The sequence below is a fragment of the Ammospiza nelsoni genome, chromosome 17, assembly GCF_027579445.1.
Source record: "Ammospiza nelsoni isolate bAmmNel1 chromosome 17, bAmmNel1.pri, whole genome shotgun sequence".
NCBI classification, from domain to species: domain Eukaryota; kingdom Metazoa; phylum Chordata; class Aves; order Passeriformes; family Passerellidae; genus Ammospiza; species Ammospiza nelsoni.
The window spans coordinates 12698404-12725738 of NC_080649.1; the positions used below are offsets into that span (position 1 = coordinate 12698404).

The 27335-nt window shown below is 42.0% G+C and overlaps 1 protein-coding gene and 1 long non-coding RNA gene across 3 annotated transcripts in view; both read right to left on the reverse strand.

The window, feature by feature from the left end:
- RBFOX1 (RNA binding fox-1 homolog 1) overlaps positions 1-27335 on the reverse strand; it is a 1162992-nt gene that overhangs the window by 762281 nt on the left and 373376 nt on the right. The window lies entirely within an intron of this gene.
- LOC132081234 (uncharacterized) lies at positions 18385-19958 on the reverse strand. The gene is made up of 3 exons (XR_009419657.1): positions 19911-19958; positions 19484-19566; positions 18385-18892 (listed from the first exon to the last, which is right to left on the reverse strand). It is a non-coding gene; the product is annotated as an uncharacterized LOC132081234 (long non-coding RNA).

Here is a 27335-nt window from a genome sequence, read left to right on the forward strand (position 1 = left end):
TGAAAGGAATGTATGACCTTACAAAAGAAGTTCCACCAGCATCCCAGTCCCACCCACAGATGTCAGTTACAGAGCGCAGCCCCTCTGAGCCCCTCAGCTGGGCAGGGAATCGATGGGATGGGATGGGATGGGATGGGATGGGATGGGATGGGATGGGATGGGATGGGAGCCAAACAGCAAATGAAGAGGGAGAAGGGTGGGAAAGAAAAGGCCCCGAGCCAAACCCATCAATAAACCAGAGCAATGTGCAGAGCTGACCCACCTCCCTGAGCTGCAGCCTTGCTGACTCCGAGCAGTGAGTAAGGGAATTCCATGTGCTCCCTGGTCCTGGGAGTCACACAAACAGCTACTGTGACACCCTTGTGTCACTGCCTGGCTCCCACAAGAAGCTGCAGGTGCTCTTTAGCTCCATTCCCCCTCCCTGAGGCACCCACTGCTGAGCTGGATGCTCAGATGTTGCATTTCCTGCAGCCATCACCAGCTGAACCAAAAGGTGACTGTGGAAGTATTTATTTATATTTCAGTTCTGGACTAAGCACTGAGAAATGCAGGACAGTCTTCCCCCAGTGTGCAGACTGCTCATTGTCCCCTCCCCACTGACTGCAAAAACACCCCATGGACCCAGAAAAACCTGTTAATGGGGAAAAAGCAATGTTTCCCCCACAGCTGCTGCCCTGTGGGTGCTTGCATTGCACTGCCCATAAATGCACATCTATTCTGCACATTATCTCATTTAACACACTGGTCTCAAGCACTGGAGTTCAAGCAAACCTCTCAAGCAAATGGATAATAAATGGTTTTCTCAAAACTATTTACAGAAGAGTGTCAATACCATATACTTAAACCCCATTTAAGACACTCAAATATCAACAAGATGACTTACTCCACTGGATGGCAAAAGAATGTTTACTTCCTTCTTTCCCAAAGTTCATCCAGGACAAGCAAGCATACTAGACAAGGAAAATTAATTCAAAGAGCTAGCTGCAACCCTTTAGATAACAGAAAAGAAAATGGAAACATCTGGAGGATTTCTTTTCAGATGAGGAAAATGGGGAGGAACTAAGTGATGTTTCCAGGTTAGCATAAGGACAAAATAAAAATAAAATTAAAACAAAGCCTGCTGATCTGATACTTCTTAACCTTTATAAAGCAAGAAATCTAAAAGCCTTTAAGTTCCCCTAAAGCACCTGCTTTGAGATCATTCTCCCCAAATGATCTAGTGTTATTTAGCTGATGTATCTGCATCATGGATCTGATCCTCAGGCAGCAGTGAATTGGGGAAACCCCAAATCTGAATGGTTTAATAAAATAAATATAAGAATAACAGTAAAGTTGGACGCTGCATGGCAAGTTAAGGGGAATTATACACACTGTTCCTTGTGCACACTGACTCAGTGCCAGCTCTGGCTCACTGTGTGTGAGTGGTATGGATGTGACTCCTGTGATTTCTCCACAAAGATATATATGACAGGAGTTACTCCTGTGATGGAGGGAAATGTTGGAGTAAAAAAAATGAAAAATGGTAAAGAAAGGCTTCATAAAATCAAGCCTGCTCTAAAATCAGTGGCTGGCCTTGTCAAGCTGGTACTTGGCAAGTTCTCATGTGAAAGCAATCCCGGTGTGAGCAGTTCATTAACATAACAATCTATTTCTGGATGAAAAACAACCAGCACCTGTAAAAACTGGTTTTACACTGTTAGATAGAAAAATGAAAACTATCTCTGACAAACAACTTTTCCTGCAAGTACACACTGATGTTTGAGTGACCAATCAAAACAGACTACCAACTTGTTAATGACCAATAAAGTAACTGGCAAGAAAGCTCCTGACTAAAGGGAGTCCAACACAGGTCTGTAGAACTGTATAAAAAGGAGTTATGTGAATAAAAAGAGGTCTTTCCACCATGAAGGAAATAGAGTCTGTGATTTATTCCAACAAGGAAAGACCCCTGGGAGTGGGTGATGTGGGAAGCACAGCAGACTGCTTCTCCCACCCATTAGAGTGCCCTTCCCAGCCCTGTCCAAGGGACACTTCCCATGGCTCAGTGCTGTCCTGCTCAGCCACTCAGTCCAACTGAGCACTTCTATTTAGCACACAATATTCACAGGGAAACTTCCTCTCTATTTTTGCTCATTGGCTCCCTGAATTATGTAAAATAGAGTGAGAGCCCTTCCACTGGTGGACGCAGCCCTGCATCATCAGTCATCACAAGTTGACTCCAGGTGCTTTTCATAAAGCACAACCACTTATTAAACAACAGGTAAATCCAGAGCCATGGAAGATGTTCCAAAGACATTAGCTGATCATGAATTTCCAGCTGGCTGCTAACTGGAAATAATCCTATTTCTTTTGCTGCAAAGCCCCTCACAGTCACACTGTTCACTTACAACAAATGCCTCCTCATTAATTGCTGAGATATCGGGAATTTTTGCATGGTGTGAGCAGGCTCTGCAGCAGGATGGTCAGGTGCTTCTCAGCTGGGGATCTCTGTGTCCAGCACAAGGAGCACCTGCAGCTGGATCAGCTGAGGTTCCTGTTCTCCTGAGCTCTCAGCCATCCAGCTGGCCCATGGTCCAGCAGGAGCATCCCAGCATTTGCATGGAACTGCTACCAGTTCATGCCAAACTGTGCATAAAGCACCTCCCAGCCCATGAATCCCCTTTGTGTCCATCCCTGCATCTGCCAGAACAGTTTCCACCAGCTCTTTGAAAGCCTCCCTAGGGCATTTACATTCTCTGAAAAAATCACTTCACCCAGGATTTTTCTCCTGGGTAGCTGAGATGCCTCAGAGAAAAGGAAAACAATTCTTATCTCATTTGCTTCTCCTGTGTTGTGCTCATGTGGAATGTGTTTGGAGATTGTTTACCCACAGGTGATTGTTCCATTGCATTCTGCTGGGAGTTGTTTTCACTCTTTGGCCAATCAGGACCAAGCTGTGTCAGGGCTCTGGAGAGAGTCAGGAGTTTTCATTATTATCTTTTTAGCATTCTGTCTGTATCCTTTCTGTATTCTTTGTACAGTATAGTATTCTTTAATATAGTATTATAAAGTAATATATTACTTTATAATACTATACTCTTTATATAGTTTTTAATACTATAGAATACTGTATAGTATATATAGTATTATATACTATATACATTCTATTGTAAGAATATAATACTATACTCTTTAATATAGTATTATAAAGTAATAAATTAACCTTCTGAGAACATGGAGTCAGATGCATCATTCCTGACACGGAGATCCCTGTAAATACAACACCTCCCTCTCCTGTGGGGTAAATCCTGCAGCATCATCGCACATGGAGCTTTCTGAGATGTCACCTGCTCTCCCTGAGGAGGAGACACAAACACTTCAGCTTCAGGTTCTGCCACTCACCTGGGCTGTGGGCACAGACTGCCCAAATTCCTCACCTGAGCAGCTCTGTCCCGGGCAGCAGAGCCTTGCTGTAACTGGGTGGCTCCATCACCCTGCCCTGTCCCCTCAGTGTGCCCCAGCAGGGCAGCCCTGGGCCCTCAGGCAGTGATGGTTTGGTGGGTGCACACAGGCACAGCCCCAATGCACCATGAGAGCCACATGGCAAACAGCAGCTTCAGCCTTTTCAGCACAACTTCAATGTGAAATCCAGACCCTACCACACCTCGTCTGAGATTAAAATAATAATTACAAAACACAGCCTTGAAGAGGATTGTAAGGGTGATTATGTAATAAAATCCTTTTTTTCTTCTTGAATGCATAAAAAGACTAGGAAGCCTTCTGTGGATCTCAGACAAGCTTTGCATTATTTTTCTATTTGAACTAGCATGATTCATTTATCTCTTCATTATGAATACTTAAATTGTTCATAGAGCTTTATTTTAATTAACTTCTGTACAGAATGTCAGCACAAGGAGAATAAGCACCAGCTTCTACCATTTAGAATGGTTGACACAAGTTTTTGTTGTTTTTTTTTTTTTTTTTTTAGTTTGTTGTTTGTTTGGTTTGTTATTTTAAAACTGTGCACAAAGCATGTTTTCTGCAGAGCTTAAAAGAATTCTGGCACCTCTGAAAATATCAAACACAAAAGTAAATGCGAATATATCCAAGTACAGCCCAGAAGAACATCAAATGAAACCACTGCTTGCAGGAAGCTGAGCTGACCACTCTTCACCCTGCTGCCTTCTGACTTATTGGCCCTGTTTGCCCCATCTGAATAATGGAAAGATTGATTCTGCAAACAAATGCTAGCATTCCCCTCTGTTAGGGTTTTTAGCCTCCTATTATACAGAAAAAAAAAATTAAATTAAACAAAACCTGCTTGTCTTCAGGCAGTCACAATCACCTCTATTAATCTATAAATATCCTGTGCACAATAACTCATGGCGTGTATAAAAGCAATGACAAGGTCACTTACTATGAACAATTCATGATCCGTTTCCCTGGCAACAGAAATGTGTGGCAACAAGGGAGAAAGGAACAGGAAAAATTATAGGATGTTTCCATTATGTAAGAGACTCCTGTGATTTCTCCAGAAGGATTTACCTAAAAAGTCTCAGCCTCCAGCTGCTCCTCACTCTCTCCAGCTCTGCACCAGTGGGAACTTTGCTTGTTTCACTGTGGATCTACAGAGTGAAAAGAACACCAAACATGTGACTGAGAACGACTTGAGTTGTGTTTTAAAACAAAACCCAGCAGGAATGTGATCTCCGTGGGTGAGTGTCTTCCAGAGGTTTGAATTCTTAGTTAGCATTCACTGTTAGTTACTTTGTCATCGGCCAATTAAAAATCAATCACCAATTTGCACGTCTCAATGGCTTCCCAAGTTTTCAACCGGACTTATGCAATTAATGTATTATTTTAGGACCTAAATTATTGTCTTCGTGTTCCTCCCAGATGAAGAGGGGAATGATCAATCTGACTCCATGGTCTCAGAAGGCTAATTTATTATTTTATGATACTATATTATATTAAAGAATGCTATACTATACTAATGAATAGAGAAAGGATACAGACAGAATGCTAAAAAGATAATAATGAAAACTCCTGACTCTCTCCAGAGTCCTGACACAGTTTGGCCCTGATTGACCAAAGAGTGAAAACAACTCCCAGCAGAATGCAATGGAACAATCACCTGTGGGTGAACAATCTCCAAACACATTCCACATGTGAGCACAACACAGGAGAAGCAAATGAGATAAGAATTGTTTTCCTTTTCTCCCAGGCATCTCAGCTTCCCAGGAGAAAACTCCTGGGGGAAGGGAATTTTTCAGAAAATGTGAATGTGACACTAAAGTGACTTTCTAAGTGAAGGCTCAGCAGAAGCAAATGTTTCCTACACAGGCCATGGCTCTGGAATGCCTTTTCCACCCTGAAAATGCCATTTCCATCTCTAAAAGTTCTCAGTGCACAGGTTTGCAACAGTCAATATTTCCAAAGTGATCCGAACTCAGCCTTGATAAGGACTTAAGCAATAAAAGCTGTGGTTCTCCTGAACAACACAACCCAAACAGATTCCAGAGGAGCTGAGATGAGTCTGGCCATATCAGAATGGGAGCAGTGGTGTTTGGAATGCTCAGCTGCTCCAAGGCTGTGCACAGAGGAGGAATAAATGACAAGATAACCAGAGCCCACTGCCATCCATCACTGCAAAAAGCAACGTTTCTGAGCTACCCCAGAAGGGAGAAGCAGCAGTAAAACAGCTGAGACCACAGATAGAGCACAGCCACAGTGACTCACCTGTGCGCTCTAAAACTCCCTCTTCTGTCTCTGAGAGACAGGGGTCAATCTATCCCTTGCACACAGAAAGCACTGTGATCCTTGACGCTCAAGTTTTCAGCCTCTTTCCATCTATTTTTTTTTTGCTGCCCCTCTCCACACTCCTCCAAGACAGTTCTCCTGCCCAGGAACACGACTGAAGAAGGAACAGGAACCACTTGAAGAGGCAGAACTATCAATCCCACAGACCCTGTGCCTGCCTGGATCACCAACTCAGCCTTGGAAAACTGTGACTGAACCTTTCAGTGAAGAAATAATTGATCTCTGGACAGAAAGCTCTGAGGCACAACCCTATGGGAAATAATGGGAAGTGAGAGATCTTTGGATTTCCCAAAGCACCCAACACTGCCATAAAGACAAGAAGGAAAGCAAGGGGTGCTTGAAGATACTGAGAGTTCTGCATGAGTTCTCTCATGTCCCAAGGTCAGCTTTGGGAAACATGCAAAGCCTGAGGGTGCATTAGGGTTTGATTTGGTGGGAAATGCTACTCACCTTCAAAAATTTTAAAAGGTTTATTAAAACTTTATCAAGAATCACAAGAGAAGACTGAATAGAGAAAAATATCACAGCACCAGGAGCAGATTTTCGCACCATGTGCTCACCCACACAATGGAGATTTTGCCTTTGAACACTTTAGTTCCTTCCAATGACTCCTTCACTGTCCAGGGGAGGAGTTTACTTCCTTAAATCTTGATTGCAGGTCAGATGTGGCCATAGCGACAATGTGACCCTTCCAAATGTCCCAAACCCAGCCAGTCCCCTGATAACAGCACAAGGGGGTAAAACCTAACTATACATCTATAAAACTTCTCTTAACACATATACATGATATTTGCATTTAATTGTCAGAGTCAGCCATGGCATTAGTCATCTGTCACAATTTCAGCAGGTAACTGCAGCATCAGCTACGGCTTCACCAACATTCCATCCCTGCAGGGGGTTTGTAGCTGTCCTCACCCACAGGAAACACCAACTCCACCCAATTCCACTCTGAACAGAGGCCCACAGTGCAGCCACTCCTTCAGCCAGAAAGGGATACAAAAGTTTTTAATAATTCAAAAGAAAACACCTTGAGGGCAACCTAAAGAATGCTGCAATCCCTGGGTCAAAATGAGCAGCACAGAAAACCCAGGATGCTGAAGAGAACAAACACCACACATTTAGTTTAACACACATTAATCCTGCAGCAGAGGAAACTTTGCAGTGGGTGATGGAACACCTGAGTGTTTGCTTCTTCAAAGCCCAGGGGAATTGGCACTGCAGAGCCACACCAGGCATGAAGAACAGCTATTCTGCTCATGTCCCAAGTAAAAGCCCATTTAAAAAGAGATGCTGGGTTATAGAGATGCCTACACAATTTCCAGACAGCTTTGACTGGTTACAGACAGAACTAAACAGAGCTGCAAAAGAAAAGGCAATAAAATGAGTCCCTAAACATGCATTAACCATCTGAGCTCCTGTGTTATTCCTAAAATCATTGTATTTTTTTTTCTAAGAGGTTATACAACCAACAACCTTGACCACACTTGGAATGCTAGGAGAAGATGAAATGAAACTCTTCAAAAGCAAATTTCTGTCCCTTGTTCAGCAGAACACTCCTGTCATAATTAGCAAGATTGATAAGATTATTTATTTTATGCTCTTCACAATGGGTGAAACTATCCAAGCGTCTGTAATTTAACTGCAATGTTGATCCTTTGTATTTCAGACAGCAGGGACACAGATATGAAACAATAAAAAAAATCCCCCCCCAAAAAAGCCTAAAAATTCTACAATTATGTCCCAAAAAACTCTGCATCTAGAAGAATAAGAATAAACTCCTCTTGAAAAGTAGTATTTATTAAATTTTATGTCAATTTCATGATTAGGAAAGAACTGACTTTTAATTCTCAAACTCTTGAGCTGGAAAGACCAGAATTAATTCTTCAGATTTCAATTTGCAAGCTTTACTAACTCTGCATATCCTGGCAGAGATGCCAGAGTTTCACACTGTAAGGGGAACTCCTAAAGGAAGGTTTGTTTTTCCAAAACCAGGAGACAAAACAGAAGGGCAGAAAAGCCCTTGCACTGGCTGCAAACAGTTTTATTTCTGTGCCCTTCTCCTGAAATACTCCACTGACAGTATGGAATTGCAAGGATTCAATGCCTATAGAATCTGTGCCCTTTTGAACCTACCAATAATGAAAAACGTAGAAACAAAAAAGGCCGATGAAACGCAAAAATTCCCTTCTACCTCTTTCAACAATACAAACATCACAACATTTAAATAGTCAGGAAAATGTATCAGGCATGTTCATTCAGATGATTTTTCTTTATCAAAATGTAGCTTTGCTCTTCAGCTGTGGAAGGAGATGGGAGGTTCACCTCCCTTTCCTTTAGGATTATTTTAATTATATAGTGCTCCACCAAATATCTAAACATCACCATTTTCTCCTGGTCTTTTCAAACCATTTAATACAAGTTATTTAGACACTTCAAGTTGTGTTTCCTCTGTCAAAACAGCAAGAAAAAAAAAATCAACCAACAAACCCAGGTTTTCAATTATTTACTACCCCTGGAAAGGGAAATACAAGCTAATATATATTTTATCTCAAATCTATTTTTTCTTCCATTAAACAAATTGAACCCAAAGCCCCAGAGTTAACAAATAAAATCTTCCCTCTGTTCTCTCAACCATTTCAAATGTCAATCCTGAGTCCATAATTAACACTGAGTTCCACAACACAAGTCAGGCTCAGGTTTGCTTTTATTCCATGTAGCAGTGAAGAGAGACCTTACAGGAAATGTCTTCAACATTTTGAAACATGCAAATCTTTCTCTTTTTTTGCTTTCAAAACATTGGGGAAACATCTTCCATGGCTCCTTTCCTTTGTCAGGCTAATGAGCCGTGCTGGTCAGTGGGTTCTTGCAGGGCAGGATTTGCAGCATTACAGGAGATTTCCCACTGATAAAAAGCCACACAGAACCCATATCACAACACACACAGTCATCTGTCACTCTAAGTTAGCCAATTGCAGCTACAGGGGGCATTTTTAAGCAGGCAGAATGTAATTGCCTGCTTGGAATTCTGCCAAGCCACTGGAGCTAATTATTTTTTAAGGATGAATTCAGCGCTCGCAGGAAAGCTGATGGATCAATAGCAAGGGGAGATGAAGGCAGTTTATCCACGGTGCTGCTGTGGGGATGCAAAGTGCCCTGCTGTGCCCTGACAATGCCCATTGTCCTGCCAGGGGAGGGGGACAAGCATCAGAGTGAGGCTGCTCAGCAACATCCACTTTCCACAGCGTGAGCACACCCAAATCCTGACCCAGCTGCCAGAAACTCCTTCCTGCTGCTGCCTTGTTGGGACTGCCTAAAAACAGAGGCCAGACAGAATTCAGGGAATAAAAAGCACTTTTATTTATTGAAGGGCCTTCAGGTACATTGAGGGCAGATGAAGCCACCCAGGGCCTACACCCAAAATGAATGAAGGGTCCCAGATTTTCACACTTTTATAATTTTGGTCCATTTGCACATTGGGGGTTAATATTCCAATTACAGCTTCAGGTAATGAAGTCATTTACCCCAGGTTTGCTCCCCCAGCTCACTTTTGTTTCCATCTCAGGCCTGAGGCAGTGAGGTGTCCTTCACTGCCAGGCCTGGAGAGGAATTGTTGTTTCTGCCCAAAATGGGACAGCAGCTCACAGTGTGTGTGGAGTTTGGAATTATACATTAAAAATTGCAGGATGACAAATACATGAAAAATAGAAAAGCTAAAATCAAGCATCATTGCCCTACCACAACTCAAGCCAGGGCCTTATGTTCTTCACATGTGGAATACATTACAGGAGAACACTGAATTTACAGGCTTAAATTTAGTGCTAAAGGGGACTGAAATAGCCTGTAGTTTGTCCCTGAGCAAGAAGTAAAAACAGGCTCGGGGATTTCCCTGCTGCCTGATAAATGCTTTAAAAGACCAAGTGTCAGAAGGAAAAACTAATTCTACTCATAGCTGCATAACATGATAACCTCCAAATAAACATCATGCATGGGATACACCTGTCTCTCCTTTGACTAACTATTCCACACTGATATTACGAAAAAAAAAAAAAAAAGAAAAAGATTTAGTCTCCTTATTAGGAAAAAAACCCTAAAAAACATGTCCAGATTCCAGCTTAGCACCACTGTCACACCCCAAGAGCACTTTGCAGCCACCTGATGTAGCCATCTTTTTTAGAAGATAATATACTCAATACCTGCTGTAAAACTAAGAGGACAAAAAAACTTAGCCAGAAATGAGTTAACTACATTAAAAAAAATATAGGTGTGTAGCATACAAATCCACCCCTGTCAGATACTGGATGCCTGGACAGAACAGGTCAGAGAAAGTAAAATAAAGGCAATATTTTAGATACAGTAAAATTGTTTTTCTCGTTTAGCTGTAGATGCAGAAAGCTTTTTAAGTTCAAAATAGTTTTAAGTGCTTCAAATAAAATATATAAGTAAAAGTGCAGCAATAATAAAATGCTTCAAAATAAAAATGCTCTCTGAATGAATATTGCAAGTTTTTTACAAAAAGTCAGAAATGCTGTTTCCTGTAACAGAAATAACATGAACAAAAAGACCTTCAAATCTAAGTCAAGAAGAAAAGATTGAATAACAAGAGCTAAATATCAGACCACATTTGCATAGTTTGCTCTAAAATGCAATGTTACAATTCTCCTACATTATAACTAACAGGAAAATCTAGGAACTGACACTGAAAAAAACAAAACTGACTGTACAAACCAGAACCATATGGACAACAAACACTGTGTTTAACAAGGTCTAAATTCAATATCTTCATGGTCACTGCACAGCCCTGAAGTGCCCAAAGACAAGAAACAAGGAAGGGACAGCACTCCTCACACTCTGTGAGGAACAGCAGTGAGATGGAAGCAGCAAACAAATCCTGCAGGTTGCTGATGGAAGCAGCAGCAGCCACAAACATCAGCAGCTCCAATTCCTGCCCTGGGAGGGATCAGGGATGGAAATTGGAGGTAACACAGCCAAACATGGCACTGATGGAGCACATCCCCCCAGTGCTGCTGCCGCACAGGGGCAGGGCTTCCAAAACTCTGCAGCTCCTCACTCACCAGGGAGGGGAGTTGGGAACATTGCCTTGGGTTCAATAGTGTTATGACAAACACACTTTGACACTATTAAAGGGAGAATTTAGGGACTCTTGGGGTTTTTCCTCTCTCAGTAGAGGCAGAGAGGGAGCAGAGCCCTCCCTCCTGCCACGCTGGGCTCCAGGTTTCATTTCCTCAGCATCCAGCTGTCACCTGTGCTCCTTCCCCTCACATTGACAGGGTCTGGCACCAGCATCGAGTCACAAGTGCCAATGGACCTGCCTGGACTCCGTTTCTTACCCAGTTAAAGAGAATTCATCAGGCCAGAGGAGCAGAGCTGGAGCTCTGCTGTCTGTCCTGGCACTTTCCTCTTCACAGCCCCTTATTCTGGCACAAACACTTCTTTACAGCAGGGCTTTAGACAGTGCTGTTCTCCCATCAAAATACCCAAAACACCAAAATATCTGTGCAGGAGAGTTTCAAAATATAAGTGTCCACTTCTGCAATTTAATGGCAAAAGTGGGGAAAAAAAAAGGAAGAAAATCACCTGTCTTCATTAGAAAGCAATCCAACATTTCCCTTGGAGAATCTGATCATTTCCCCAGATTTTATTTCTCCTTTGTTTTGCAGTTGGCACTTACAGATTAATCAGTCATTTTTATGACCTGTACACCCAGTTAAAACCCATTTATTGGTTTTTTTTTTTTTGGATGCAAGACACTTTGGCTACGATTTCAGCTCATTTCTACTCTCCATCCATGCCACTACAACTCTTGCATCTGAGTTTTTCCATCCAGCTCTTCCTGATTCTTCAAATCTAAAATCTAGTTTCCTTGATATACGCACTGAAAAAATAAAACCAGCAAATTTTTAGAAACAAGAATCAAGTACTAAAGTAGAGAGGAGAAAATACAGGAGAGAGTGAGAGCACAGCCCAGCTCTGCACTGCTCCATGTCAAAGAAACCTGATGGAGCTGCTGGAATTGTTCAAGAGCTAAACAAGTTATCCTGGAAAGCTCAAATTATTTCAGAATCAAAATAAAGGCCAGTTTAAATCACTATAAGCTCTTTCCTCTGGGCTGCAGCTCTGAGAATCTTCAATATAAACCTGAGTAACCAGAGCTAATCAAGGTTCATTTATTGTGCACTGCCAGCAAAGAACACCAAAAAACTACTAAAATATAACAGCTTTTCTTTGAAATTCCTTACTTTTCCCTGCTTATATAAAACCCAACAGGCAGGTTGCCTGTGCATTGCACCCTCTCACTGACATTTGAACTTGCACAGAAACCTCTGCCCAGCCTGCACCATCCAGCAGCTTTTCCAAGCAGGCTGACACAGTGATGATTCTCTCAATTCATTTTTTCAGCTTTCTTCTCATAAAAGGCTTTGTCCAACCAAAGTTAACAGGCAGTGGAAGCAGGATCAGGATGAATCTGCATCTCTAAGACTGGTAGAAACAGAAGAGACTTAACTCTTGAAGAATGCAAACAAGAAGTCACAGATGTTCCATTTAGTTCACTTTGCAAAGCGACAATTTGAATTTCCTTTCCAAAGAAAACATCTGTGGCAAAGGTTTAAATTTCCTTTTCCCTTTTGATTTGAATTCACTCTCCTTTCCTTACATGTCCTTTATACAGACCAAACAACACAGGGTTTGGTTTTTTCCCTAAGAGCTAATAATGACACACTGCAAAGTAAAACCAAAACTCCTCAGCAGTACTGCATCATTAGAAGTAATTTATACAACTGCTACAGATGACTGAGTCAAAAAGGAATTATGAGACGTTGCAAACCATGAATCTATTAAGGAGAACACAGCTTTTCTGTGTATTCCCCCCCTCTCCTCCCCTCCAACTTATCTATGGCAGTAATTTCTGAGGGCTGGATGCAGTCTGTGCTCCTCCTCAGGACCCGTTCACTGCTGCCAGCCTGGGAACAGGAGCAAGGCACGAGCACTCAGGGCTTGCACACTGCCATTCACAGCCCCTGCACTCCTGCAAGTCAGCCTGGGAGGCACAAAAGGTCCTGCCTTGGCCACTCTTTTAGCAAGAAGGGTAAATCCTTAAAAATAATATTTATATTTTATATGTTTATATATATTTATGCATATATACACATTACTATAACATACATTAATATAATGTATAAAATATACATACTATAATTATATAGAGTATATATATTCTATCTAAATATATACAATATTTTCTATCTACATTAAATATTTTTATATATAAGAATTTTTGTATTGGTTAATATATTATGACACCATATTTCTACATATGGATTATATACATGCATATACACATAGAATTGGATATTATACTAGGAGTGAGAAAAGTCAAAAGAATGAACAAAGACAAATTAGAACCAATTTTCTCTAACTTCTTTTCCCTTACAGTTAAACATCCTGAATACTTTCATACACCAGAAATGGGAAAAGGGGTGGTACAATTTTTCCTTTCAGTGCAACAACACTGGCAAGCTGATTCAGTTCCTCTTCTTTTGTAGTAACTAAGTTTTCCAATGGAATTGTGTGGACCTTAAAAATAATATTTATATACATATATATATAAATATAATATGCATAATATACTACATATAGCTTTATATAGTATATATTATATATAAGTATATATACATTTTTAATGCCTATATTAAATATTTATATATAAGAATTTTTGTATTTGTTAATATATTATGACACCATCTTTCTACATATGGATTATATACATGCATATACACATATTTCACAGAATCACAGAATGAACTGGGTTGGAAAAGACCTTTGAGATTGTCAAGTCCAACCTACGACCTAACACCTGCTCATCACCTGAACCCTGGCACTGAGGGCCACATCCATTCTTTGGTTCTAAACTGGGCACAGAAATAAAATCATTAGGGTTGGGGTTGGTCTAGATGACCTTGAAAAATCCCTTCCAACCCAACCTGTTCTGTTATTATATGGTAAAAACATGCAAATTCACACACACACCAAAACCATGGCAACTTCTCAGGCTGCAAATGCAGAAAAATTTAGGAACCAAAAGAAAATTAAGATAGTCCTTAATTTCTAGGTACAATCTTGGAGCCTGAGACTATGACACCTAAAGTCCATATCACAGTTCAGGAACTGAAATATTTTATGGTTGTTTCTCCAAGAGCTGCATGAAAAACTGGGATCACTGGAAGAACTCAGCTCTCAGTCTAACTAAGGCAGCAGCAGGGAAAAAATAAGAAGTTCCACCTAAGATAATTCTGTAATTACAATAAATTCTAGATTTTCTGGAAAAGGAAACAAACAGGTATTTTACAGTGTAGTTTTCACTATAGGCAGCAGCATAGGAAGCAGAATTATTAAGCCTAAATATTTCCAGAAGGGAAGGGATCCAGATCCTCAGCTAGCAGAATTCCAACCAGAGAGTAGAAGGGGAAAAAAAAAATAAAAGTAGAACAGTTCTACTTTCCCCAGTTATTTCTTACGCTTTAAAAGAAAATGTGCCTCTTCTGAATATCTCTTGCTCAGGGTGAATCTCCCAGCTAAACCTGTGTTTTGTGGAGCTCCAGCACACAGCTTTTACTATTAAATCACTAAATACTGTGGGAAACGTGTATAACACACAATTCTTTACACCAGAAATTCAAAGAATCAACCACCCCCCAGAATTAAACTGCCCTTCATCAATAAACACAAGGGGAAATCATTATGATTTTATACCAAATGCAGAACAAAGTCTTTTTTATTCTACCCATCAAATTATTCTGATCTCAGGGCAGTCTTTTCAATACGAAAATGATATTTTTCCCCCAGCAGAGAAAAGCAGTCCTTAAGTGAACTTATGGAATATACATTATTTAGGCAATGAGCCAACTGCCATATGGTGCTGATACATTTTAATTTTGATATACTTGAACTACAGAAGCTACTTCAAATGTGAGGAAAGAACACCACAAAAGAAAAAAGCACTTTACTAGGAGACCTGGTTCTGAGACTAAGAATCCCCCATGCCCCTCCTATAACACATTTATGTCATCTCATGGCTGATTTTCCCCAAAATATTTGAAGGTACTTGCTCTCCACTTTTGTAGTTGCAGGACACAAACATTTTATTCTACAGAAAGTTATCAGGCTTTGTAATAAATTACCTAAAATTTTATTAATGTGACCTCTCTCCTGTAAATATATATTTTAAAAGAAAAAAACCATCAAATCTATCTCCTGATAGTTTATAAGACTGACTCCTTTGCAGGAGTACTGAAAACAGCTATAACAGGAAAATTTAGTATGAGAGATTTAAGTGCATATTTCCCAATTTTCTAATTACAGGGGCTTCTTCCAAAGTATATTATTGGTGTTTAAGTATTAACACACACAGTACTTACTTTGATTTCTCTGTTTGTTAGATAATTAATCTAAACCAATCTATTCTATACAAGGCAATTCATCCCATGTTAATCTGCACCAATCAACTTGCGGTTACATTATGCATTAAACCAAAACAAACAGCATCAGAACACAGTCCACAACACTTTGTAATCTCATTTACTTTCTAACACATTCGACTGTAACTGGGCTGGCGGGAGAGGAGCTAATTTTTTTTTCCTGCAGGAATCACAAAAATCCTGGAAAGCTTACAATATCAATTTATACATCAACACATGAAACACAACCTGATAAAACAGCACAGCTGTACTTCATCTGTATCCAAATTATGAGAAGATCCTCAATGCACATTTTGTTTTGAAAATATTACACAAAGATTTGTAAACTCCATGGCAGCATGCTCACAATCTGCTAGGACTCCTGGCTGAAGGTTGAAATCAAAAATAAACAGCCAAAAAAACGCCAAAGCACCTGTGCCAGGGTTCCCTCAGTGCTGTGCCCTGCTGGGCTCTGAGAGCAGGATGGATAAATGGGAAATGCAGGAGGGTCCCTGCCATACTCACACTGTGCCTGGTGCTCCCTGCATTAGCCTGGTGCTCCAGGGCACTCCCATCCCAGTGAGGGGTTTTAGCACCACACTCTGCCCTGGAGCAGCCTCTCAGTTCTGCAATCACTGCAGGAAGAAGCTGGCACTGCCCAGACACAGTACTAGGGGAAGGAGAAGCTCGACATGTAAACATGAACTTGTGTCCTGCGCATCTCCCGAGCAGCACAGCACTGGCATGGAAATTCAGCTCCAGAATGACATCTCTGCCTGCACAGCACTGCCCCATCTGCAGCAATGGCACAGAAATGCAGCTCCAGAGTCACATCTGTGCCTACACTGCACTGCCCAAGCAGCACTGGCATGGAAATCCAGCTCCAGAATCACCTCTGTGGCTATACAACCCTGCCCAAGCAGCAGCACTGGCATGGAAATCCAGCTCCAGAATCGACTCAGTGCCTGCACAGCACTGCCCCAGCAGCAGCACTGGCATGGAAATCCAGCTCCAGAATCACCTCTGTGCCTGCCCAGCATTATCCCTGCAGCATGGAAATTCAGCTCCAAAATGACCTCTGTGCCTGCACATCTCCAGAGCAGCAACAGCAGCAGCACTGGCATGGAAATCCAGCTCCAGAATCACCTCTGTGCCTGCCCAGCAGCACTGGCATGGAAATCCAGCTCCAGAATCACCTCTGTGCCTGCCCAGCCCCACCCCAGCTCCTCACACCTGCAGTGGGGAGCACACCTGGAGCCAATCCCACCCTACAGGAGCAGAGGCTGCCCCACCTGCCCTGGCCAAGCCCTCCAGGGCAAACAGAGCTCTGGGGAGTCCTGTGCTCACCCTGCCCCTGGCACAGACCCTGCTCAGGCCATGCCAGCACAACACCCTGCTCCTGCTCTGTGTGCACACACTGCAGCAGGGCCAGCCCGCACCCCTGCCAGGACCTGGGCACTGCAACCAGGGCTAAAAAGGTTCCCCAAGGAGCAGCTGAGCTGGCTGCCTCACCTCCTCAGCCTCAAAATCAGCAACACTGCCAGGTTAATGCTGGTGATAATTGCATTTTAATGCTTTATAATGTACTTCACATGCACCAGGTTAAGTCAATAGGGAAGCTAACTGAAGTTGCAGCATATTTCTTACACTTCTAATGAGATCTCATATTTTTGAGGCTGACCAAATTACACTGTAAGTGCTATGTGATCTAAAAGAGTCTTTTAACACTACTAATTTATCATTCCATTCTGAATGGTCAATGGATTGCCCAGCCACCCCACTCTTTCATAGCACTCTGCTTCTCACTGCTTACAGCTGTGACCTGTTAAAGTCAGGCCTGTTCCTGATCTTTGATAATTGGCCCAGCTGCAACTTCTTAGGGGTGAGATTGCTTTCTACACTGTTGTTATTTTCTTATATTCTACCCCCCTACAGGAACAAGTCCTGCATCATTTTACCTTCCCATAGAAGTTCTCTTTCCAAAATCTGAGGCCACATTCTTCTTACTCAAATCAGAGTTTTGGACAAGCAATTATCCAACTACATTTGGCAGCACTCGAGGTTGCAAACACAGGGGTCTTTAAGCTCTGAATAAGAGTGAAATAAAGTGTGGACACTTGTGTATTTGAGCTGCCTCTCACGTAAAACACATGCAGAATGGGCTGTGGATTTCTGACTTGAGTCCAAAACAAGACACAGCAATAACCAGGACATTGCTTCTCCTTCCAGCCACTGGGAGCAGCTTTTTCCATACTAAAAGGTCTTACAAGGAAAGTCTAATACAAAATTTTTTCTAGATCTGTAGAAGAAACAAAGTGTTGCCTTTACCTGACAGAAAAGCAGGCTCCTGTGACCCGGACTAAAATGCCAAGCCAATGGAAGCTCACTAAGCCCTTCCTGAAACTGAGAGCAAGCACAGACACAAACATCCAAACTGATTTAAAAACAGGTCTTCCAATGAGAAAATTATCATACTCTACAATGATTTCTTTTCTTAAGGAGCAAAATATCAGAATCTGTATGTAATTCTTGTTTCAACTGAATACCAAAAGCCTTGAAACAACATCTACCTTTGAACACATTGATGGGTCCAGGACAAATTTACTGCAACATGTGCAGCTGCAAACAGGTGGGCAAGAGTTTATCTTCACTCATTGCCAACAAATCAGATTTTAAAATTCTCAGCATACCCTAATGCTCCAACTACACCTTCAAGGGAAACAGAAGAAAACACCCAAGTTGACATTTTTCTAACAATTTCTGATGTTTTCAGCCAAAAATCCATTCTGTCCCCCAAGCACCTTCCTTTGTGTAACATCCAGCTCCTGGATAGCCCAGGAAACAGAAATTCCAGTGCTATTTCTGGACTCAGCAGGCTCACAAAACCTTTTTTTTTTATGACAGAAGGCAGCAGACAAGGATGTGTATTACATTTTGAGTGCTGTCACTGACAGGATGCATTGTGGAGGGCTTGAAAGACACAACTGCTACTGGGAAAACAACCAGCTCTCACTGCTGCCTGCTCATCCACCTCATTAAAACAGGAAAGAAAGGAAGAGTTGGTACACACAAATCCCAAATGAAAGCCAAAATGAGACCCAGAATACCCCAAAGAAAAGGGAAGATGGCAGTGAAAATTTCAAGGCTAATCCAGGAATTTTCTCTCATACCTTTTACAAAGTCTAGCACTTTGATGCCTCAATCAAATATTCTGCCACTTCTGCCACTACTCTATTTTAAATAACATTTGCCTCCAGTTCCAAAATACATTTCCATGAATACACAAAAGGAAAATATACAGCAGACACTGGTATTAAATATTTAACTTTCTACCTTAACAACCTTTCTTTTTGTGTGTGTGTTTCTTGCTTCTGCTTGAGGCTAAACAGTAAGGCCAACTCGTGAAGCAAGGCTGGTATCAGTCCTTATATATTATTCATTAATTTCAGATGTACCAATCCCACCTCTGTCTCTAAAGCCAGACATGTCACTTCATAATAAAGCTCTTTCAGCTCAGAAATCCAGAATTCTTATCCTCTGAAGAAACCAGGGCATACACAACATTTATGGGGTTCAGCAGTGCATAACTGTGACTTCCAAGTACAGGAGGACTTTTGAACCTGAATTTAATGAGGCAATTAAGAAACAAATACATGATTAATTTTAGACTGCCTTAAAAGACCAAGCATGATTTTCTGGCAGCAAATATAACTTTATTCAATACTTTTAAGAGGTGATTCTAACTCCTCTTACAGAAAAAGAAAATCCCACCTGATTTATTTGCTTCCAGTTGGTTACAGAGGGGAGAAACCACTTGCTTCAATCTCCCAGCACAGCTCCTTGTCACACATAGTTACAACTCCAATTGACACTTGAAAATTACCACTTTCTCCCTTTAGCTGCACACATTTACCAGCAAGAACAAAATTAGTGACACTCCCAGCAACTCCTCACAGGAAAGGTTGCCAGAGACTGACTGAGCACCTGGCTGAAGATCAGCAACACCACCAGAGAATCTGGTTTGCTCTAAAATATTATGAACAGTTCATTTTTGGTTTATTGGGACTGTGTGTCAAATCTCTTGCTGACCTTGAATTGCCTGACAACAGAATCCCAAAGGTGCTACTTCCACTGTGTGGGGCAGCAAGTGAAATACTTGACCAAGTCATTTGAAAGTACACTGGAAGGAGATTTCTGATCACAATACTCACATCTATTCCATCCTGTGGGTGAATTCCCCTCTGCCTGTAGAAGGTGTGACACTCCTTGCCCTCAGCATAGGGTGAACACAGCTCTGTGTGATGATAAATGGCATAAAACAGTGTAACCACCTGTGCCTGAAGGAAAAACCTTCCTTCCGTCTCAGCCAGAGCCCTCTCACACTGTAGTCAAAACACCTCAAAACCTCCATCTGCCAAAATGAAAAAATCTCATTTAACTGCTTTTGTGGTTAACATCCCTTTCTGAAAGGGCCATGGCTGGGCTGACTGCACCCCAAACTAACCAGCACCTGCCCATGTGCATTTCACAGATGCCCCGTTATGTCACACAAAGAGCTATCCTATGTTAGGTCATTTTTATTGTAATCTTATTGCAGGGGTTCCACACTGTTGTCTCCTTATCACAACAGTTCCATACCTTCTTGGTGTTTCTCACGGTCATCTCCTCACAGCACTGACCTTTTCCTCTTCCCAAAGCAGCCACTGACTCCAGTTCCCTTCTCACCCAGCCACCCCACTCTTTTATAGCATCTGCTTCTCATTGCTTACACCTGTGGCCTGGTAAAGTCAGACCCGTTCCTGATCTTTGATAATTGGCCCAGCTGCAGCTCCTTAGGGGTGAGATTCCTTTCTACACTACCTTTATTTTCTTATATTCCATCCCCCTACAAGATTTGACCCTTCTGTCACTTATATTTAGATTATTATGCAGAAGATTTGTCCCTAAAGGAAAAAAAAAAGCTATTATTACCTAATGGTACCTAACAATAGACAGATTAATGCAGATCATGGAGTTTAATATTGGCTTGAATATCCAGAATAACTAATGAAAATTGTGGACAGTGATTTACAGGGCTAGCTCTGCAATGTGTTATCACACCTCCTGACAGAGAAAAGCATTTACTAACACACTTTCAGAAGAACAATCTGTTTAACACAGATTTTTTAAAGATTTTTTTCTTCCTGCAGCAATTTGCCTTGTATTCTTAAACAGCACTCGTTTTGCTTTGCCAACTAAACATGGGAAAAGTTCAGTGTTTATACAGAGTACACTGGAATGTCAGGTGCTTATTTAATTGCTTTTGTAGCCAATTTCCTTGCCCCTCAAGGCTCATTAGTCAGTCATCTAATCATTGCATGCAGTAATGCTCCCTCTGTGTTTCCTCCTTGAGATCAGGAATATATCTTCATCTGTGCTCCCAACAGTGGTGTCCTTCAGCCACAACCTTTCTCAGGGCTCTCTGACTGCCTGCCAGCCTGTCCCACATGGAGGTGGATTCCCCAACTCCCATTAATTCTGCCCCACCATGTCCTCAGCCATCTGGATAAGCAGCTAATGGAGAAGGAATGCTGTTCCAGGAAATATCTGTGTGACTTTGCAGTGATGGCTTTGCCGCACCTGCCCACCTGAGTGTTTCACAGAGGTGCAGAAGGAAATCAGGGAATGCTGCTGAGCTCCCTCCCAGACCTGCAGCCGGGGTGAGGCTGAAGGGATGGATGTGGAGAGGAGATGAACAAGCAAGGTGCCTGTGACGGTGTTCACAGGGGCCCCAGGATGAGGGAAGAGATGAGGATCTGACTCCATGTTTCAGAAGGCTGATTTATTATTTTATGATATATATTACATTAAACCTATGCTAAAACAACAGAAGAAAAGGTTTCACCAGAAGGCTAGCGAAGCTAAGAATAGAAAAGAATGATAACAAAGGCTTGTGGCTCGGACAGAGAGCTTGAACCAGCTGGGCTGTGATTGGCCATTAATTATAAACAACTCTATGAGACCAATCACAGATGCACCTGTTGCATTCCACAGCAGCAGATAATCAATGTTTCCATTTTGTTCCTGAGGCCTCTCAGCTTCTCAGGAGGAAAAATCCTAAGGAAAGCATTTTTCATAAAAAGATGTCTGCAACAGGTGCCAACTTCTGGAGTGGCTTCAGAGCCATGAACTTCAGAGCCCCAGGGAGCTTTGGGTGAGGCTGTGCCTCAGTTCCCAGTGACAGGGCTCACTCCAGTTAAACACCCTCCTGCCTGTCCCACATGCAGGTGGATTCCCCAGCACCCATTAATTCTGCCCCACCATGTCCTCAGCCATCTTGATAAGCTGCTGAAGGTTCTGGAACACCCCTCAGGTGAGGAAAGGCTGAGAGAGCTGGGGCTGCTGGAGAAGGCCAGGGGGAGCCTCATCAATGTGTACAAATATCTGAAAGTGGGGTAAAAGCAGCACAGGCTGTTCCAGTGGTGCTGGGACAGCAGCAGAGCAGCGAGCACACAGTGGCAGCCAGGAGGTTCCCCCAGAACACCTGGAGGGTGCTGAGCCCTGGCAGCCACCTGGGGATGTTCCAGCTGGGATGGCTCCACCTTGGACACACCCAAAAGCCACCTGGGCAGCCAGCTCTGGGTGTCCCTGCCCAGCTCTGGTGGCACCACAGCACATCCAGAGGTCCCTTTCTGCCCCTGCCAGTCCCTGATCCTGTTCAGTCCACACTCTATGTAAACACACACATTAAAAACACAAACAAAAACAAAAACAAAAAAAAAACCAAAAAAAACAAAAAAAAACCCTCACAGAACTATCCCCAAACAAGCAAAAGACATGCCCAGAAGCAAATTAATAATTTGCTGCCCAAAATAAATAGTAGACATTTGTAAGTGTCAAGGCAGCAGGCAAATTGGATTTTCAAAGCTGAGTTTCCATTCAGTTTAAGCAGCTGACTGAGAATTCCTTGGGATCCAGTTTCCAGAGAAACTGACAGGTGTCACTGAATTAGCACAGCAGTAAGGTTATTTGTTTATTTATTTAGTATTTAAAAAGTCAGCAGATGTTTAGGTGAAGTTACTATACATATAGTTTGTATCTAAACACTGAAGAACCGTCCAGCTGCCTGCTTACTATAAATATGAGTTTGTTTCTTTTGGGGGACTGGAGGGAAGGGAAAACAGAGAGAAATGAAGCTTTCCTGAGTAGAATTCTGACAGAAGGAGGGCTTGAAAAGCACCCCATCAGTAGCTACTGGAGCAAGAAATCCCCAATATCATGCTCTCCAATCCACAGGGCACTGCAGCTTCTCTGCTCTTCTGTGCATACAGAAAGCAACAAAACTCATTTAGGAGCTTTCTAAACATTGGGATTTAATTCCACAGCAGAGAAGAAACAAGGACAATAGGAGCACTGCAAGTTATCTACACACAGGCATAGAATTTCTGAGAAATGCAATTTTGGATACAAAATGGTGTAGAATTCTTCTCATAATGGAAAAGTGGCTAGGTTGAAGTGCTTTGGAATAATTATAATATAAAATGAAAAGCTTCTTGATGCATTATATTACTTGAGTTGGAGTAATTCTCTTGAGTTTCTATTTTTAAACCATGATAGTGTGTTAATGAAACTTTTCAAGGAAACTTCAGCTGCAGACAGGGGAAACAAATTGCTGCTAACCCTTCAGAGCTTCAGCTGAAAGTCACCATGAAAGGAGCATTAAATGGGTATCAGTTTCATAGGCAAGAAAATTGATGATTCAAATTCAGGCTTGCATTCAGTTTGTAAAATATAATTTACACAACATAAACCCAGAATCCAAAGAACTTATTACAAAATGTCAAATTATTTCCTTCTCAAGATATGAAGTGCATATATTAATAAAATGTAAATAAATAAAAAGAAAATATTATTTTTTAACTGTTCCCTAAAGAAAGTTCATGGCTATTTTTTGGTCCATTACCACAAATAACATAACAAATCTTGTTCCAGATCCTAGAGGTTGCTGTAAAAGGGAAGGGTTTCTTTTTATTTATTTACTTATTCATTTGTTAAGATATGCACTTCGTATGTTGAGAAAGAAATAATTTGACATTTTGTAATAAATTCTTTGGATTCTGGGTTTATGTTGGGTAAATTATATTTAATCACACCAGGATTGCTTTCACATGGGACCCTGCAAAAGGGTTAGCTGACAAAACCAGGGACTGATTCTAGAAGAGCAGGTTGATTTTATGAGGCCTTTCTTTATAATTTTTCTACCTTACTGCAAGCTAAAATGAGGTAAATACCACCTACAGATGAAATAAAAGAGCCAGATCATTCCTCTGCCTTTCCCCACAGGGAGGACATGCAACTCCATAATGCAGTCCAGAGAACTTCACAGTAATTTGTTTTAATTAAGCAAGTTACTATCAGTTACTATATCAGTCCCCTGATATATTCTGCACAGAATTCTGCATTTCTTGTGATTCCTGGGAGAGCCTCCACCCTGATGAGCCATATTCTAAATAAGAAAGCCATATAATCTTCCTAACTTCCACCCAATAGATCAAAATTATGTTATTAAAATATTCAAGAGCCTTTGCTCTCACCCTTCTTTCCCTGGCATTAAGAATAAATCATTCTAATACCAACAGCAGCTAAAAATACCTCTGTATTTTTAAAATACTTAGAACACACCAATATGCCTATCAAATTGGGCAAAATGAGTGTCAGAAGTTGGGCAAAAAATGACAGAACATCTTTGTATTTGGGAACTGAGAGGGTCCTGCAGCCTCTGAATATTGATTATGGAACCAGCCAACCTCTGAATATTGATTATTGAACCAACCAGCCTCTGGATATTGATTATGGAACCAACCAGCCTCTGAATATTGATTATTGAACCAACCAGCCTCTGGATATTGATTATGGAACCAACCAGCCTCTGAATATTGATTATTGACCCAACCAGCCTCTGAATATTGATTAATGATCCAACCAGCCTCTGGATATTGATTATGGAACCAACCAGCCTCTGAATATTGATTATTGACCCAACCAGCCTCTGAATATTGATTAATGATCCAACCAGCCTCTGGATATTGATTATGGAACCAACCAGCCTCTGGATATTGATTATTGAACCATTGCAGAATGCAGGGGCAGAGACAGCCAGGCCTTTGCACAGGGTACCCCTGGGTGCTGCCCCAAGGAATCCCTGAGAGCGATGAAATAAGCTGGAAGTGCTTTTCTGACTGGAACAAACAGCAGCCCCAGCACCACCAGATTTATTTCCAACTGCTCCACGAGGTCACTGCCCTTGAGCACCATCAGTGCTCCTCAGGCCCAGCTTGGCCCTGTTTTTCTCTTCAAGGGAAGCCCTCCATGGGCACAGGCTCCTTGTGTGCAGTAGCCTTCAAACAGCATCTTTCACCTCTGCAAAATAAAACTCACCCCCAACCCCTTTTTTTTCTTTTTTCTAAATGAGGATTGAGCCTCAAAAATTAATCCAGTGGGAGAAATTTACTGAACACAGTGAAATGTCTAACACACAAAGATAAAACACTTAATGGCACTGCCTAAATGCTGAAAAAAGATCAGGCTTTGAAAACAGCTATGTGAGAAATCATCCTTTATTTCCCACTACAATACCTCAAGTAGGAGAAAACTGTGTCATGCGCTGCATTTTTTTATTTTTAATCAGCAGCTGCTCACAGACATCCCTGCAGGTGTTTAACTATTGAAATCTCCCATTTAAAAGAGTGACTTATTTGCAGCTACACTGAATACACCTCAGATCTGTGCCCAAGATGAAACACACCAGTCAGCAAAAGACATTTTCCTGCTTCCCCCAAAACCAGTGGAGCCATTCTGCTGAGGAGCACAGGGAATGTTGCAGAAATCCTTCAGCTTAACAGAGCAGGCAAAAAAACCCAAATAAACAAAAAAAAAAGGAGAATTTTCTCCAGCACTGTGCTGCCTGTTAGTTCAGCTTCCTTAACAAAAGTCCATCCTTCATTTAAAAACTAAATCAAACATTTTTAACATCTGTTGCAAGGTGACTGGACAGGACAATGCTGCCTTTCAAGGGCTGGAAATGGAGCAGGATTCAGAGCCAGAGTGGAATTTCCCATTCCAGGGGCATCAGCCCAGCCTGGAACAACATCTCTGCCAAAACTCTCTGGGAATTCCTGACCAGAGGCTGCTCCCAGCCTCTCTCCCAGGAATTTGGTGCTTGGGGGAGACTCCAGGGCCAACAGGAGTTTGGGGTGTTTGTCATCAGCTGTAGAAACTGCATTAAGGGCAAATGCACCAAAACCAATCTTGGAAAATCAAATAGCTTCTTCCCATCCTATAACCTGAGCAATGCTCTACTTTGGGGGGTTTGTACTCCAGAGAAATCTTTTTTTAGCTACCTTGCCTGCCTTGATTCTCTTTTGCATGATCTGAAGATCACTCCAACAGTGTGAGGTGAGGAGAAGCAAGGAGTAAGTCACAAAGAATAGGTCTGGCACGTAAACAAATGCTTCAAGATGACAGAGCTTGAAGAGAGAGTTGAAGAAAGAGAAATGTAAATTAAATTTCTCCTTGGAAATGTAATTAAAAACCTTGAAGTGAAGCTAGACTATTTTATGACTGTGAATATACAAAAAAAGAACATGGTATGGGAAATTGTAAAGGTAAGAAGGTTTTCAGAAAGTTGGGATCTTTCATCTTCCTGTTGTCCATTGAGACATCATGTAATGATGCTGATGCCACTCAGAGAACATCTCCCAGCAGTCCTGATCCATTCATGACGAGAAAGAACTCCCCAACACACACCAGAAGAACAAACTCATAAAGTAAATTCCTCCTTTGGAATGTAATTAAAAACCTGAAGTGAAGCTACCCTATTTTATAACTGTGAATATACAAAAAAAAAGAAGAACATAGGAAATAGTGGGAAATAGTAAAGGTAAGAGGATTTTCAGAAAGTTGGGATCTTCCATCTTCCTGTTGTCTGTTGAGACATCATGTAATGATGGTGATGCCACTCAGGGAACATCTCCCAGCACTCCTGTTCCATTCTGAAGAGAAAAAAACTCCCCAACACACAGCCCAGAAGAACAAATTGATAAAGTAAATTTCTCCTTGGAAATATAATTAGAAACCTTGAAGTGAAGCTAGGCTATTTTATGACTGTGAATATACAAAAAAATAAGAACACATTGTGGGAAATAGTAAAGGAAGATTTTGAGAAAGTTGGGATCTTCCATCTTCCTGTTGTCTGTTGAGACTTCATGTAATGATGGTGATGACACTCAGGCAACATCTCTCAGCACTCCTGTTCCATTCTGAAAAGAAAAAACTCCCCAACACACACACCAGAAGAACAAATTTACATCAGCTCAAGAAAAGCTGAAGGAAAGAGCCTTTTCTCTTCAGACAGGGTTCCTGGTGAGCGCACTGGGTGCTGCAGGTGATCAGCACTGGGGGGACAGGGCTGGACAGGGGCCACAGAGACCAGAGTGGGGCTGGAGCTGATGGCAGCAGGGCCCCAGGTGTCCCAGTGGAGCTGTGGCACGTCCACCCCTGGGTGAGGACGGTGCTGGCAGAGCCTGGGACACAGGAGCCACGTTCAGGGGGTCTCAGGGGGTTCCCTGAGCTGCCCATGGAGCTGGCTCAGGCCTGGGTTCCCTGGCACCAGGCTGTGCCTGCTGCTCCTGGCCACAGCTCCATCTGCTCCTGCACACCTGAGCAAAGCTCCATCTGCCCAGCCCTGCCCAGGGCAGCCTGGCACCCTGCCACACTCCCTGCTTTAAAAACTGGGGTCAGCATGGTCAGCCATTCCTCCCCGACAAGGAATCCTGCATCCTGCACGCTCTGTGCCAGCAGTTTGCATTTCAGGGAGAGTCTCCTCCACAATGTCATCATGCTATTGATTTTTGAAATGCAAGGAAGACAAGGAACAGCTCATCTGGTTTTTATTACCGTGTATAAACAGTGGCAAAATAATCTCCAAATGAGAGAGACAGATTTGATTAGACACATCAGAGTTCAAACACACACCCTGGCTGGGCAAACAGGAGGGAGTGTGCCAGCATTCTCAAAATGCCTCAC